Genomic DNA, 16,515 nt, shown 5'->3' with positions numbered 1-16,515 from the left:
TTACATGACGAAGGCATAGCCAGAGCCGTGGGCATAGTAGCTAGCAAACTGTAGGCTGTCCATAGTAACTCGCGATTGAGCGGCGATAGGCTTAGTGACTCCGTGCGTCATCAAGTAGGGGCCCAATCAAGCTCAGGGGGTCGCAGTGCGTCATCAATCCCCCGTTTTAGCCCCGCCCAAAAAATCCGGCTCACAGCAATGGTGAAAAACTGTTTAACGGTCTAACTCCACAATTTAGTACTTCACAGTTCTCAGTCTTTGTAATATGTTTTAGCAATACATTTCTAGCACTTATAATGTGTTTAGAATTTTTTTGTAGAATTGCCTTTACAGGGACTTTAATGATTTTGAAACCGTACAGTCTATATGTGGTTTTAATTCAGCAGGTGAAATAAAGATTGATAACTTTTGAATTGTAGATGTTTTTCTCATGGTGATTTTTCTCAGTATGTTTGACAGATCTGAACACACACACACACAGACTGGTGACCTTATCAAGCAGTGTCTCTGATCACAGTGTTTGACATCATCCTTCAGTCCAGCGTGAGTCTCCATTTCATTTAGCAGTGTGGGGACACACGCAAACTGTGTGTAGCTTGTTTGGGAGTTGAGCATGCCCAAGCACACTGCGGTTTCTTCTCCCCGAGGCGAGGTACCAGTGCTATAATTATCCAGTTCTGAGAATCTGGATGTTGTAAGCACTGATGCAGGGGATTTTGAGGATTCACCACCTCATACCCCTGCTTATGAGGAGCTTATGGAGGTTGTGACTCATGCTGTCGCTAAACTAAATATCGAGTGGCCAGCCGAAATTTGCAACAGATTTGTCTCTTCGGGCCACAAAGGAGACGGCCAAATCAGTAGGCTGGTTGTTCCCTGCCGGTTCACCGTTAAAGTGCCAGCTCGACCAAAACCAGAGGCCAGTCTCGAGATACTGGTTCCCTTAGTAGATTTTATGGCAGCGTGGAAGCTACTGCCAAATATATCTCGCTGGGTCCTGCTCACAATAGAAGAGGGTTACAGAATTCAGTTCGGTTCTCGACCGCCCAGATTTCTAGGGGTCCTCCCTATAGTGCTGGTGGACACTGAGCAGGCTCTGGTTCTGGAGCAAGAAGTACAGACTCTTCTACAAAAGGAGGCTATAGAAAGGGTTTCTCCTCCCAGCCAGGAGTCAGGGTTTTACAGCCGTTACTTTATTGTCTTTATGGGTCTCATGGCAGCTGCGTCCAACGTAATCACTTTTGGCCTCCTGTACATGAGACCCCTGCAGTGGTGGCTCAGGACCAAGGGGTTTTCTCCAAGCGGAAATCCGTTTTGCATGATCAAGGTCATGCGGCGATGATGACGTGCCTTAGTCATGTAGAAGAAACCTTGGTTCCTCGCCCAAGGCCCAGTGCTGGGGTCTTCTTGTGGTCGCGTAACGCTAACAACGGATGCTTCCCTCACAGGTCAACTCCCAATGAGGGCATTGTTCAATAAAACCCCTTATATAATATATAGGCCCTATTTGTGCATTCAAACGCACAGGCCAGATAGAGACTAAACACGTAATATGCATGTGCATGGCGTCACCATTTTCACAGATTCACGTTTTGAAGTTTACTCAGAGATGATAATGGTATCGTTTTCAAAATCTTGCACTTTGATGAAACCTGTTTAAAAGTGTGCGTTCTCAGGCCACCAAACAATCATTGTTGCATTAATTCCCTGTTATTACTGTAAAGCGGCTTTGTAAAAAGCTCTATATAAATAAAGGTGACAAGACTTGACTTGCAACAACAACAAAACAAGATCAGATCAGACACACTGATATTCATCAGTATAATAAGAACAACTACCAGGATATTTCAGGACACACTGAAGGAGTTTGCTGGAAAAGCAGTGTTTCTGGGAAAACTTGGCATGAAGTGAAAGAGAAAATAAACAGTTTCCAGAGAATCACCCAAAGGCAAAAGAGGAACTGGATAGTTCCGCAATAGTAGAACAATATAGAGATGTCTAAGTCTGTTGTTCCTTGTAAACTCATTTTGAAATGAAACTCTTGGGAAAATAAACGGATCATATAAATATGAGCAGTATTTCAGTCAGAGCGAATCCCTCTTCAGACGCTCTTCACTCACTCCAGGTGGGCAAGAATATGCATACTTCTTTATTTATAGCAAATTATCATTATATTCCTATTACACACAGATGGTTATATATTTTAGTTGTTTATTTATTTCACTAGTGTAGTTTTTAGAAATGATGTGACTTCAATAAAACTGCATGAATTAATTTAGTTAATTGATTAGTTCAAAATAAACATTTTAATTAAAAAAGATAAACTAATAGGATCTTTTCAAAAACAACAAATGATTTGGAAAGAACACTGATTAATGATTTTGAAAGCGTACAGACAGTGTGTGGTTTTAAATAAAGAAGTGCTGTGTAACTTCAGTATCTCGGTGCTCTTTGGGTTTAGGGATGGTTCCACTCTTCAGAAAAAACAATCCAAGGCACTCGAGTAATTTTAGAAAATATAAAAAACCTTTATTCTTTCATGGCTTAGATTTTAAAAACAAGTAACAAGCAACGGCACACCTACTGTACATGAGCCAATGAGCCTTCATCAGGGTGTGAGATGATGTGTGATGAAGGCTCATTGGCTCATGTACAGTAGGTGTGCCGTTGCTTGTTTCTTCTTGTTGCTTCAGCAGGTGAAATAAAGATTGATAACTTTTGAATTGTAGATGTTTTTCTCATGGTGATTTTTCTCAGTGTGTTTGACAGATCTGAACACACACACACACACAGACTGGTGACCTTATCAAGCAGTGTCTCTGATCACAGTGTTTGACATCATCCTTCAGTCCAGCGTGAGTCTCCATTTCATTTAGCAGTTTCTGAGTCATGGTTTTTATCTTGGCATCATGGATTAATTAAATTGAAATTCTTAAATTTTCTAACATTGATGAGATTGCCTTTACTTTATTGTCATGTCGTTGGCACAAGTGTACAAGCAGTGAAATATGTTTTATATATATATATATATATATATATATATAGAAAGAAAGAAAGTGACATTCAACTACAATAAATACAAACACAATTATTACATACTTCTATTGCAGCACTATTGTTAGTTATGAATTATTAGAGTAATCTGTGAAAATGCTTAATGTCTGATACAGGTGAAGTGAATCGAGCAGACGAGATGTCTCAGTAAGTGTTTCTTGTTCAAAGCTTTAACTTTATCTTTATTAACTTTATACACTGCAAAAAAAACAAAAAACAAACATTTTCTTACTCAATATTTTTCTTTTGTTTCCAGTTCAAATATCTAAAAATGATTATACCAAGAAGCATTTACTAGAGAATTAAATGACATAAGAAATTATATCTTGTTTTCTCAACAACAAAATAAATAAATCAAAATGAAGTGAGTTTTTACTTAAAACAAGAGAAGGACATAAAAACTAGAACACAGCCTCTATTTGCCAATGAATTAACTAATGTTATCAAAGGAGCCTTTATTGTGGAGTTTTATAGTGTTGTTAGTTTGCTATAGTGCAAAAGTACAGCATGACACTTACAATGTGCATAATGGTTAATATAATATGTGCCATTTGGCTGTTAAACCATAAAAAAGACAAAACAAATATCCAGTGCTGTCTACTTATGAAAAATGTTTTGATATTTCAGGAAACCTGAAGATCTTTGTAAGGAATTGCAAGAAAGCATTGAGGGACTGAACACAGAATTTCAGAAAAATCATCAAACTCTCACTGATAAATTGAACAACATCACTAAAACAGAATCAGCAAAAGGAATCGCAGACATACTGAGTTTGGGTTTGACTTCAACCAACCCAATGATTAAACATCTGAGAGTAATTAATAACACAGTAAAAGAGATTCAGCAGATGAAGAAGGATTCTGTTCAAAATAATGAAATACTGAGAAGAGTGAGATCCGCGGACATGGGGAGAATCGCCAAACCTCTCAAACCGCATGAGGAACTAAGAGGCAGAATCGATACTCTATTACTAGATCTTGATCATTGCAGAATCAATCAACAAAATGAGTCACAATTGATTCCTCAGATGAGAAAAACAGCTGATCAATTTCAGGAGAATCTGAATGAAATTAAACATGCCATTGAATGTATTAACAAATTAGTTGAATGATTGAACTGATCTGTCTGGTCAAACTGAAATAGTTAAACGTGTGCATTTAATGATGTATAAAATCCTGCAGAAAGTGTTCAGTCTTTGAAAGCAGTGAATTCTGAATTATAGAAGTTTACATATTCTGGGATTGTCTACTGTAGATATGATGATTTCAGGGCTAGAAACTCTCACATTACAGCAGAGCTTTTCTCTTATCAGAAAATAGTGACGAAAATGAGGTCAAATGTACTTTCTTTCTTTTTTACATTGAGTTTGTAAAATTACTGGTTTTTGAAAGATTTCATTTTTGATGAGCAACTGTTTGCATGTTGTTTTTCTGGTTCTGTATGACCTTGGATAAACTCTATTTCTCTTTGTAAATGAACCACTTACTCTGGAGTTTTGATTCTGTTTATTTCTTGAAATTATTCAGGCATTCATTTTAATTGCCGTTTTTGTTGTATATGTTATTGTTTTGTAAAGTAATGTAAAATAAAAACTATAATCATGATTTCCCAGATGTAGAAGACCAAAATATATTTTACAAAATAAATGTACATCTGATCTCACCAACATATTCACCAAACTGTGTGATCTTTTTAACCCGATCTCACGACAATTCGTACGAATTTTACAAGTTGGCTAATTAGTATGAATTCGTACGAATGACGGAACCCTGTCCCCGCCCCTAAACCAAACCATCACGTGGGTTTAGACAAATCGTACTAATTCGTACAAATTCATACGAATACGAATTCGTACGATTTGTCTAAACCCACGTGATGGTTTTTTAATCACTCGTACGAATTGGTCGTGAGATAGCGTTTTATAAGCATAAATTAATTTCTTAATTACATATTTTATTAACTAAAAGTGTAAATGAATGTGTTAATTACCACAATTGGTCAACGCAATTTACTTCAACTTCCAGTTGTCTGCTTTAATTAATCATTAACTAATGATTTGCAAATGTAACATTATGTTATGACTTTACTTGTTGAGGCACATGACTATTAACTAATTGTTAAGTAATATGCCATTTGTGGGTTTTGACAGTTGCACATGCAGTGAATGTAATGTCGGTGAATGTGTGTGAAGGATGGGTGAGTTGGGCTGCACACAAATATCAGCACACCAGAATCTGAACTCCTGAAGCTGTTACACTGTGTTTACACTGGACGAGACAGCTGTCTACACTGGACATGACAGACCATCGCAAATCCATTTGTCCTTCGTAGCAGAACTAGCACAAGAGCTCTGAGTACGTCAGTGTGGCATCGGTTTACTGTCGGGGTTTTGTTGTGTAGCGTCGCGCCGCATCCAGTGTAGTATCACTGACTATAATGGACGCTCTATAGTCTTTGTCCAGTCTAAACACAGTGTTTTGAAATAGCAGAGCTCGACCGCATGTTCTCAGTGTACCACGACCTCAAGCTTAAGGCCAGTTTATACTTCTGCGTCGGGTGTGCGCGCAGTAGGTACGGCGTAGCATACGCATAGACTTGTATCATACCCTTCGCCGTAACCTGACACGTACCTCTTCAAAAATGTAACTACACGTCGCGACGACGCGGACCGCAAGATCTGTGATTGGTCGGCTTGGTAGCATTGCATTTCCTCTACGCATTTCCGGGGTGTTCTTCTTCACCGCCCGTCATTTTTCAATTCGGTTCAACCGTCAACAGGTTCGCACGTACCATCTCCTCCGACGCCTTCTCTCGTTTCTGCCTTTTAGTTATAGTAATTTCACTAAAATTAACTGTTTTTCCGTCTCGATAAGCTCCAACTCCAACATGATCCGCTCTCTTTCAGTCGCTTAGTAGCCTAAACTCAAAACAGCCGCGAGGAATCTAAACACAGTGGGACATTAAAACCCGCCCCTGCCAACTAGCGTTTCGGCGGTGTAACTGCAGAGCAACACAGACACAACGCAGAAGTATAAATGCTACGACAGCGTGGCCTACGACGTACACTACGGCGTACACTCGACGCAGAAGTATAAATTGGCCTTTAACCTGACATAGTCCTCTGCCATGAACAACAAGGTACTGGATGCGGCAGTTCATCGGATTCAGTGAAATCTACGAGGCTGAATCCAGCTTCTTATTCGCAGCTTCTCATTGATCTGTTCCACCTTAAATGACGTGAACTTCCGCGTTAGCTGGCTTCTTATTGACGCTCAACTTAGGGGCCGTGCGGTTTTTCTATTTTTCGCGTTTTTCTCATCTCATAAAATACTATATAAACTCCAAGCACTTTTTGCTGTAGAATTATTTTTTTAAGGAAGCTTTGAACATGGCACTTTACACACTGCACAATAAGCCTCCTATTGCATTTTCTGCCCATCGGTGCTGTTTCTCGGCCGCCTCAGAGGGTGCGTTGAAGTGGACATGAGCCCATTATAGTAGAGCTACTATTCTAACGAAATCCAAATTTTGAGCAATTATTACTGTGAAACTGAATCCTTGAACTTGACATTATACACAATGCACAAATAACCGCTTAATGCGCCTTCAGCCCAATTAATGGTGCTGTTTCTCAGCCGCCTCAGAGGGTGCGTTAAAATGGGCATGAGCCCATTATAGTAGAGCTACTCCTCTAACAAATTACTCATTTTAGGTTATTTTTACTTTAGAATATATATATATATATTTTTTTTTTTATGAAGCTTTGAACTTGATAATACACAATGCACAAAGAGCATTGTGTATTTGTCACGAACTGCTCCAAGACACGAAGGTTAGATCCAAATGCAGCTTTATTGGCTGGGGAAATCCAGAGGCGTAATCCAATGTACAGGCTAGGGTCATACACAGGCAGGCAGTCAAAACAAAGAAAGAAACAAAACAAACAAACAGGCAGGGACCAGAGGCAAGAGAGTAATCCAGGGAACAGGGCAAGATATCAAAAACCAAGAAACAAGAAAACCAGGGAAACGCTCAGAAATGCAGTGTAACACTTAACAAGACTTCGCGGTGAGTGACTGAATAAACATAGTATAAATAGACTGAGACTAACAGGATGATGTGACACAGGTGAATGTGATCAGTGATAAGTGATGAGTCCGAGTAGTGAGTTATGGGAAATGTAGTTTGTGAGTGATAATAGTCTTATGTGGAGTGCCCTCTGGTGGCTCTCAAGGGCACTCCAGCTGGTGACCGTTACATAGCCCCCCCTTTAAGGAGCGGATTCCAGACGCTCCTAAAACTGTCCAGGAGGGAGGTGGAGCGGAGGCGGACCCGGGGGCGGGATGGAGGGCCAGGCCCGTGCAGCGGAAGAGGACCTGAAGACTCCGGCAGGGCGGAAGGCCAGGGCGGAGCAGGCTGTGCAAGCGACCAGGGCGGAGCAGGCTGTGCAGGCGACCAGGGCGGAGCAGGCTGTGCAAGCGACCAGGGCGGAGCAGGCTGTGCAGGCGACCAGGGCGGAGTAGGCTGTGCAGGCGACCAGGGCGGAGCAGGCTGTGCAGGCGACCAGGGCGGAGCAGGCGGAGCAGGCTGTGCAGGCGGCCAGGGCGGAGCAGGCTGTGCAGGCGGCCCTTCAGGCGGCCAGGGCGGAGACGACCCTTCAGGCGGCCAGGGCGGAGACGACCCTTCAGGCGGCCAGGGCGGAGACGACCCTTCAGGCGGCCATGGCACAGGAACAGACACCGGCTCAGGAACAAAACAAACAAACAGGCAGGGACCAGAGGCAAGAGAGTAATCCAGGGAACAGGGCAAGATATCAAAAACCAAGAAACAAGAAAACCAGGGAAACGCTCAGAAATGCAGTGTAACACTTAACAAGACTTTGCGGTGAGTGACTGAATAATGCTGAGTTCACACCAAACGCGAATCTGCGTCAAAATTCGCGCCTGCCGCGTCTAGTTATACGCGTGACCACTTTGTGTGCATTCGCGCGTCAAGAGCGAAATAAGTTTGAAGCGAAATTTACGCACGTCACGCGCGTCAGAGGCGAAAGTTTCGAACCCCGTTGGCGGCCATCTTTTTACAAGATGTCTGTTATTGATCGGTCATTTATCGAGAGAGTCGCCGCTCTGTATTTGCTCTGGAGAGCAGAACAGCGGCGTAGGGATCATCGTCGCTGTACTCGGGTCCACCAGACCCTCCGGAGGGTTTCAGGAGTTTCACAATTTGCTCCAGGAGCTAGGTTTGGTGGACCTAACGGTGAGGACGCTGACGAGGACCGCGTAGGCCGTAAGGCCTCGGCCTCGAGTGGTCGCTGCCTGACGAGCCCGCGCTCTACAGCCCGGCGCGAGGTTCACCCTCGCCCGCACCCACCTAATCTGTCATTTATTTTTGTTTTGATAATAAATGGAGTCAGCCTCCAAAGGTGAAACCTGTCCTGTGATTTTTGTTTTTATACACTAAATTGTGTTTGTTGTCTTTACATTAGAATAATAATGTTTCATTATAATCTAGAATAGATATGGAATAAATAGCATTCAATACAAAATGAGTATCTCTCATATATTGAAATCGAGTTTTTATGTGAAAGATTTGCTTTGTTGTGCATTTTAGTCATATTACAAAATAATTTATTGAGGCCAAACATAAAATAACATTGTAAACTGTCACTTCACCACGTGACAGCAGCAAGCAGGCTTCTGATTGGTTAATGCGGCGCGAATTGACGCAGAAGTTCAGATTTTTCAACTCGGGCGGCAGACGCGAATTCGCGTCAAACGCGTGAATGCACAAATAGCACTAATAAATTTCGCGCGTAACCAAACGCTCAATTCGCGCGAATGAGGCGAATTCGCGTCTACCGCGCCGCGCTAAACGCCTCATTCGCGCCGCAAGACCTCCAGACGCGCGTAAACGCGTCTTACCATTGACTTAACATTGAAATCACTCGCGCCAGACGCATATTCGCGTTTGGTGTGAACGCACCATAAGCATGGTATAAATAGACTGAGACTAACAGGATGATGTGACACAGGTGAATGCAATCAGTGAATGAGGTACAGGTGAATGTGATCAGTGATAAGTGATGATGAGTCCGAGCAGTGAGTTATGGGAAATGTAGTTTGTGAGTGATAATAGTCTTATGTGGAGTGCCCTCTGGTGGCTCTCAAGGGCACTCCAGCTGGTGACCGTAACAGTATTATTAACCCCTTTGCTGTCACCCCCCTTTTTGAAAATGTACATTAAAATGCACTATTCAAGCTTAAATGGTTGTAATTCAAGAATGCTTTGGAGTATAGACCTAAGTTTGGTCTTGTTTTAAAGGGGAAAAATAGCAGATTATTGCTGAAGTGAAAGCACTTCAAAAAATTTAAGTATGAAAAAGTTATGGAAGTTTAAATTTACATTAAATCAAATATAATTTATTTTATATTTTTATTTTATATAAAATATATATTTTACAAAATATGTTTTACAAAAAAATTACTATAAAATGAAAGCCATATATCTAACCAAGTTGTGTTCCAAATTTGAAGTTGATATCACAAAAATTGAAGTTCCCATGAGATTTTGTTTAGGCGTATTACCGAAAATAGCCACCGGGTGTCATTGAATTCCATTGAATTTAACTGTATGCATTCTAACATAACAAATTCATAAATTTCTGTCCAAATATCACTTCTGTCACAAAATATGGAACCTTGAGACTCAGACCTTTCTGACAATATGTGTTTTGTCAAGATTAGAAAATATTTTTATCATAAATTATGAAACATAATGATGCCCAAAAGGGGAGGAGCCTGATAAAATAATTTAGAGTACCGTTTCTATGGTAACACAATGTCCAATTTCAAAACAGTTTTCACAGGATGAATTCTGAGATCGTAAGCTTTCAAATGATACCTAATTTATGATAACTACTAAAATATGTAATGTAATAAAAAAAGGCGATAAAAAATATAATATCATATTTTAGAGGATAATATACATGTCATACTTTTTAGAAGATAATGTTATTTTATATTTTTTTATTGACAAATACTAGATTAAATGTTTTATTATGAACTTTTAGCATGAAAACCAAAGTTTCAATTATTAAAAGTGTGTTCGTTGACTTTTTGTGACAAACGCCAGAACTCCTGTTATGATGTCGATTTTTTGAGGTGCACTCTTGTCATAAATTCATCTATTACTGTTCCTGCATAAATTGTAACAAAAAACAGTGCTGAAATATCTATTAAGGAGTCTTAGACCTTTCCAACAATATATAGTTTGTCATGATTAAATTAGGATTTAATTGTAATATAGTGACGTAAACGTAGGCGTCCCGTATACGGGACGGTGACAGTTAAGGGGTTAAAGAGCACAAAAATTATTAAAGTGTATTATTAAAGAGCACAAAAATTATTAAAGTGTATTATTAAAGAGCACAAAAATTAACTATTGCATTTTCTGCACATTTCGCGGCGCTGTTTCTCGGCCGCCTTGTTTTACACAGTCTGCGATGTGCGCTTTGACTCGATGAAGTTCTCAACAGGTTTCACAAACGAAAAATTGCGCTCAATATTTGTCTTCCTCCTTTTAGCAGTTTACCAAGTTGCATGTTTAGTTGTGGATCTGTAAAGAACGTTACTCTGATACTCACTGAAAGTTTTGGATTTACATAATTTAATCAAACATGAAATCCACATGAATCAAAAGTAACACAAACATAATTTGTTCACATAACTTCAACATCATCAAATTAAGTTGTTTTGAGTGACTGAGTGATTCAATATTGATACTTGACCAGATTTTATTTATTCAATAGTATAATAGTATATATATATATATATTATAAGATTAATATATATTATAAGATATAAGATACAGTATATATATATTATAAGATACTAGCCAGCAAATTAGTCAAGCTGTTAATGATCAGTAGAACATTTGAGCATGATGATGCTAAGTCTGCTCCTTAAGTCATGCAGCAGAACTATACATGTTTTGAGCGCAACATTTAGATTTAGACCATGTGCCTGCAATGACTGCAGCTTCTTGAGTGTTTATAATATAATGCTTTGCATTAGTATCACAATAAGTTGCATAAATTATAAAGAAAATGCTGAACTGAAAAAAAAAAAAGATCTGAGACAACACTAAAACCAGGAACCAGATCAGACAAACTGATATTCATCAATGCAATACAATAAACTACCAGGATATTTCAGGACACACTGAAGGAGTTTGCTGGAAAACTTTTTTCCCCCTTCCTCACATTTACATTTTATTCACAAGTTCACACTTACATACAATTAGAGGGAGTAAAGTTTAATGCATATGTGGCATGCTGTCTGGGGGGAGTTCGGCCCGAACCTATAGTACTCATTCACCCGTTGTAAAATGCGTGGCTACAGAAAAAAGCTAACCCTTAGTTGGTCAGAACAAAAGTGGATGTTACTTGTTCAAACGACATTTTCCAGTGAAAATTCTTATGTTGGTCATATTTCCAAAAAGTAGAACCTGTGATTGTGAATGACAGTATCCACACCGGCGCGGCGACTGACAGCCACTTTCTCCTCAAAACACTGGATTCATCCGCGCTGTGCCGTGCCAAGACACAACCCACGTAAAGTTGATAATTCCGCGAATAACTGCAATTGCAGATTTCAAACAGAGATGGCGACAAAGAGGAAAAACTATCGACTGCAGCTGTAACTACAACATTTTTAAAATGAATAGTTCCTCGTCAAGTGGGCGAGGGAAGTTTATATGGACAGTGTAACTTATACTGTATTCAGCAGCTCCTTAAACCACAACAGAACATGATTGTGACATCACAGCAAATCACATTTCATTTACACACACACAACTCTATATATGACTTAACTTATGAGATAATAATATAATACTTGTAGATACTTTAAGCCGACTGTTTTTACATAGATCATTCTATTATTATCATAACTTTTATCAGTGCATTTTTTTTTTATATAGTTTTTTCAACACCCCAAGCATGAACGATGCATAAAACAAATGATTCTAGTTCAGTGAGTTGAACTAGCGCAGGTTCTGCCAGTAAAGGACACTGGTGTAACGTTAGCAATGATGTACATCTGAGACGGAGAGAAGTTATCAAGAGAAGGACATACAAAGAACACAGCCTCTATTAGCCAATGAATTAACTAATGTTAACAAAGGAGCCTTTATTGTGGTGTTTTATAGTGTTGTTAGTTTGCTATAGTGCAAAAGTACAGCATGACAATTACAATGTGCATAATGGTTAATATAATATATGCCATTTGGCTGTTAAACCATAAAACAGACAAAACAAATATCCACAGCTTTCTACTTATGAAAAATGTTTTGATATTTCAGGGAATTGCAAGAAAGCTTTGAGGGACTGAAGTCACTTTTCAAAAATCAAACTCTCATTACTAAAATAAAGGACCTGGATTTGACTTACAGCCGAAGTCAAACTAAGAAGATCACAGATGATTTCCTGAAAACAATCTACCCAAATATTCAACGTCTGAGTAAAACTTATAAGACCATAAAAGAGCTTCCGGAGGATTCTGATCAAAAAAAGGCAATATTGAAAAGAGTGAGTTCTGCAAAAATGGAGAGAATTGACAAAACTCTCAAATTGTATAAGCAACTAAACGGCGCAATCGATGATCTATTACAAAAGCTTGATGATAACAAAATCACAGGTGCAAAAGCAGAAGAAACTTTGAAATGTATTCAGACGATGAGAGACAAAGCTGCTCAATTTAAGAACAGTCTGAATTAAATTTAAAGTGCCAACTAATACAATCCTGCAGAAAGTGTTCAGTCTTTGAAAGCAGTGAATTCTGAATTGTAGAAGTTTACATATTCTGGGATTGTCTACCGTAGATCTGATGATTTCAGGGCTAGAAACTCTCACATTACAGCAGAGGTTTTCTCTTATCAGAAAATAGTGACGAAAATGAGGTCAAATGTACTTTCTTTTTTTCTTTCTTTTCTTTTTTTTTTTTTACATTGATTTTGTCAAAATTGACAGGCATTCATTTTGATATGTTACTGTTTTGTAATGTAATGTAAAATAAAAACTATAATCATGCTTTCCCAATTGATGTAGATGTAGAAGACCAAAATATCTATTACAAAATAAATGTACATCTGATCTCACCAACATATTCACCAAATTGTGTGATCTTTTATAAGTAAGCATGGGAAGGTATTTGAAATCATCTTTTAAAAGGCGACATGAAGTTAAAATAAACCCATTTTTGTTTACAATATATACAATCTTGTAACTGTTCTTGTTGTAAGGGTTGGTTTAGATTTAGATTTAGATTTAGTCATTTAGCAGACACTTTTATCCAAAGCCACTTACAAATTAGGACTAAATTAAGCAAGTCATCGTGAAGAGGCAAAAATAACGCAAGAAGTGCTCAAAATACAAAGTGCAGGCATTGCTCAGAGTAGCAAAAGCCAGACAAGGGAGGATTAAGGGAAAAGGAAAGGATTTTTTTTTTTTTTAAGAGGTTAAGTGCTCACGGAAGAGATGAGTTTTAAGTTGTCTTTTGAATGCTGTCAGGGATTCTGCATTCCGGGTGAGGCTGGGGAGAGCATTCCACCAGCATGGAACTGTGAATGAGAATGTTCTGGAAAGTGATTTTGTGGCTTTCTGTGATGGAACCACGAGACGTCGCTCGTTGACCGATCGTAGGTGTCTGGTAGGGATGTAGACTCGTAGGAGCGAGTGAAAGTAGGAGGGAGCTGAGCCTGTGGTAGATCTGTAAGCAAGCGTCAATGCCTTGAACTTGATGCGAGCAGCGAGGGGTAGCCAGCGCAGAGAGATGAACAGAGGAATGACGTGGACCCTTTTGGGCTCGTTGAAGACGAGATGAGCTGCGGTGTTCTGAAACTTTTGTAGAGGTTTAGATGCACATGATGGAAGTCCAGCCAGAAGAGCATTGCATTAGTCAAGCCTAGAAATGACCAGGGCCTGGACAAGAAGTTGTGTTTCATGCTCCGTTAGGAAAGGCCTGATCTTCCTGATCTTCCAGGGCAGAGCAGGCTGTACAGGCGGTCAGGGCGGAGCCGACGGAGGGAGGAGCCATGGTGGAGGCAGGGCTGACGACTCAAGGGGGCCGACTGACGGGGGCAGAGCAGGTGGGAGAGGAGACCCGGATGGAGCCAGAGAGCCGACGAGCCAGGACGATGATGAGGATCCCAAGGGACATGGCGATGCCGACGGCTCTGGCAACCGAGGCGCAGGTGGGGACCCAGAAGGCCACGGTGGAGCCGGAGCGACAGAGGACCAAGGCGGAGCTGGAGGGAGTGAGGAGCCCAACGGAGCCAGAGAGACGAAGGGACGAGGCGCAGCCAGAGGAGTGTAGTCCCAAGGTGAGGGCAGGCCGACGAACGACCAAGGCTGAGCCGGAGGGACGAGGGAGCCCGGGTGGAGCTGGTGGACCGATGGGCCACGGTGGAGATGAGGGAGGTAGGAGCCAAGGTTGAGCTGCTGGATTGACGGGCCGAGGTAGAGTCTTGGTCGCGGAGGTTGGAGGCGGAGACAGATTCAGGCTCAGGAACAGATCCAGGCTCAGGAACAGATCCAGGCTCGGGGACAGATTCAGGCTCGGGGACAGATTCAGGCTCGGGGACAGATTCAGGCTCGGGGACAGATTCGGGCTCGGCGACAGAAGACTCAGGAAGGGTGGTCTCGGTGGGACGAGACTCTGGAAGGGCGGTCTCGGTGGGACGAGACTCTGGAAAGGCGGTCTCTGCGGGACGAGACTCTGGACGGGCGGTCTCGGCGGGACGAGACTCTGGACGGGAGGTCTCGGCGGGACGAGACTCTGGACGGGTGGTCTCGGCAGGACGAGACTCTGGAACGGGGACTAGAACAGGTCTGGGAACATGGACAGTCCTTGGGGCAGGAACAGGTCTAGGAACAGAACAGGGAACAGGAACAGGTATCGGCGTGGCTATCTTGGCTGAGGGCTCAAGCGGTGAGCCGGCGGCCATCTTGGCTGAGGGCTCAGGCTGGGCAGGCATGACGTGAAGCTCAGGCTGGTTAGGCAAGAAGCTCAGGCTGAAGAAGCTCTGTGATTTGATTTGTTTCAAATTGAAACAAAGCATTAAGGGACTGAACTCAGAATTTGGCAGAAATCATCAAACAATCATTGATAAAATAAAGGAGCTGAATGACATCACTGATGAACTTGAATCCATGCAGAAGAAAACTACAGAGAGCATTTAGGGATGGCTAACACGTCGGGCCTTATCAATTTTAACATTGGGAATGGCTGGAGGAACAGGTGAAGCATCTAACATGATCAAGACTCTTTTGAAGATCATAAAACATGTCCATAACAGAACCATCCCAATGATTCAACATCTGAGTACAATTAATTACACAAAAGAGCTTCAGCAGATGAAGAAGGTGGATTCTATTCAAAATAAGGAAATGCTGACAAGAGTGAGATCTGTGAAAACCGCAAGAATTGGCAAAACTCTCAAACTGGTTGAACATCTAACTGACACAATCCCATCTCTATCAGTTGATCTCGATCATTACAGTATCATATTTTCAGCAAAAGAGACACAAGCAGAATAAATCAAATCAGAAACTCTGAAATGTATTATCAGATGAGAGAAACAGCTGCTGAATTTCAGGAGACTGAATGAAACTAAAAGTGCCAAAGAATATATTAACAAATAAGTAAAAAATCTGTTTAGAAATGATTGAACTGATCTGTCAGGTATTATTATCAATAATACAGTCAAAGCAGACCACGAAATCTTTACAAATGTATGCATGTAATGATGTATAAAATCATGCAGAAAATGTGCAGTCTTTGAAAGCAGTGAATTCTGAATTATAGAAGTTTACATATTCTGGAATTTTCTACTGTACATCTGCTGCTTTCAGGGCTAAAAACTCTCACATTACAGCAGAGGTTTTCTTTTATCAGAAAACAGTGAGGTAAATGAGGTCAAATTAACTTCCCTTTTTAAGGAAACTTGAGCTACATCATGAAGCACGTGTAGAATCAGTCCAATGGTGTGATGAGACATCATAGGTGGGTGACATCACAGACCAGGAAACTATAAAGCACACCTGAAAACAGGCCGTGCTAGCTTCTGACTTCAGTGGGGACACACGCAAACTGTGTGTAGCTTGTTTGGGAGTTGAGCATGCCCAAGCACGCAATGCGGTTTCTTCTCCCCGAGGCGAGGTACCAGTGCTATAATTATCCAGTTCTGAGAATCTGGATGTTGTAAGCATTGATGCAGGGGATTTTGAGGATTCACCACCTCATACCCCTGCTTATGAGGAGCTTATGGAGGTTGTGACTCATGCTGTCGTTAAACTAAATATCGAGTGGCCAGCTGAAATTTGCAACAGATTTGTCTCTTCGGGCCAGAATGCGCGGCCAAAGGAGAAGGCCAAATCAGTAGGCTGGTTGTTCCCTGCCGGTT

General features: G+C 41.0%; 1 long non-coding RNA gene across 4 annotated transcripts; it reads left to right on the top strand.

The window, feature by feature from the left end:
- Positions 1-524: 524 nt before the first annotated feature.
- LOC309492539 lies at positions 525-13,213 on the top strand. 4 transcript variants are annotated; one of them, XR_014203551.1, is made up of 4 exons: positions 525-543; positions 2,758-2,855; positions 3,171-3,201; positions 3,682-4,658. It is a non-coding gene; the product is annotated as an uncharacterized lncRNA (long non-coding RNA). The 4 variants fall into 4 exon arrangements; XR_014203552.1 differs by lacking the exon at positions 525-543 and adding an exon at positions 563-2,125; XR_014203550.1 differs by lacking the exon at positions 525-543 and adding an exon at positions 13,082-13,213 and having other exon boundaries at positions 575-2,855; positions 3,682-4,598.
- The last annotated feature ends 3,302 nt before the right edge of the window (positions 13,214-16,515 follow it).

Source organism: Leuciscus leuciscus (assembly GCF_965113295.1).
Source record: "Leuciscus leuciscus genome assembly, chromosome: 2".
Taxonomy (NCBI): Eukaryota; Metazoa; Chordata; class Actinopteri; order Cypriniformes; family Leuciscidae; genus Leuciscus; species Leuciscus leuciscus.
The sequence above is the reverse complement of the archived record's forward strand: the minus strand, read 5'-3'. Positions and strand labels throughout refer to the sequence as shown.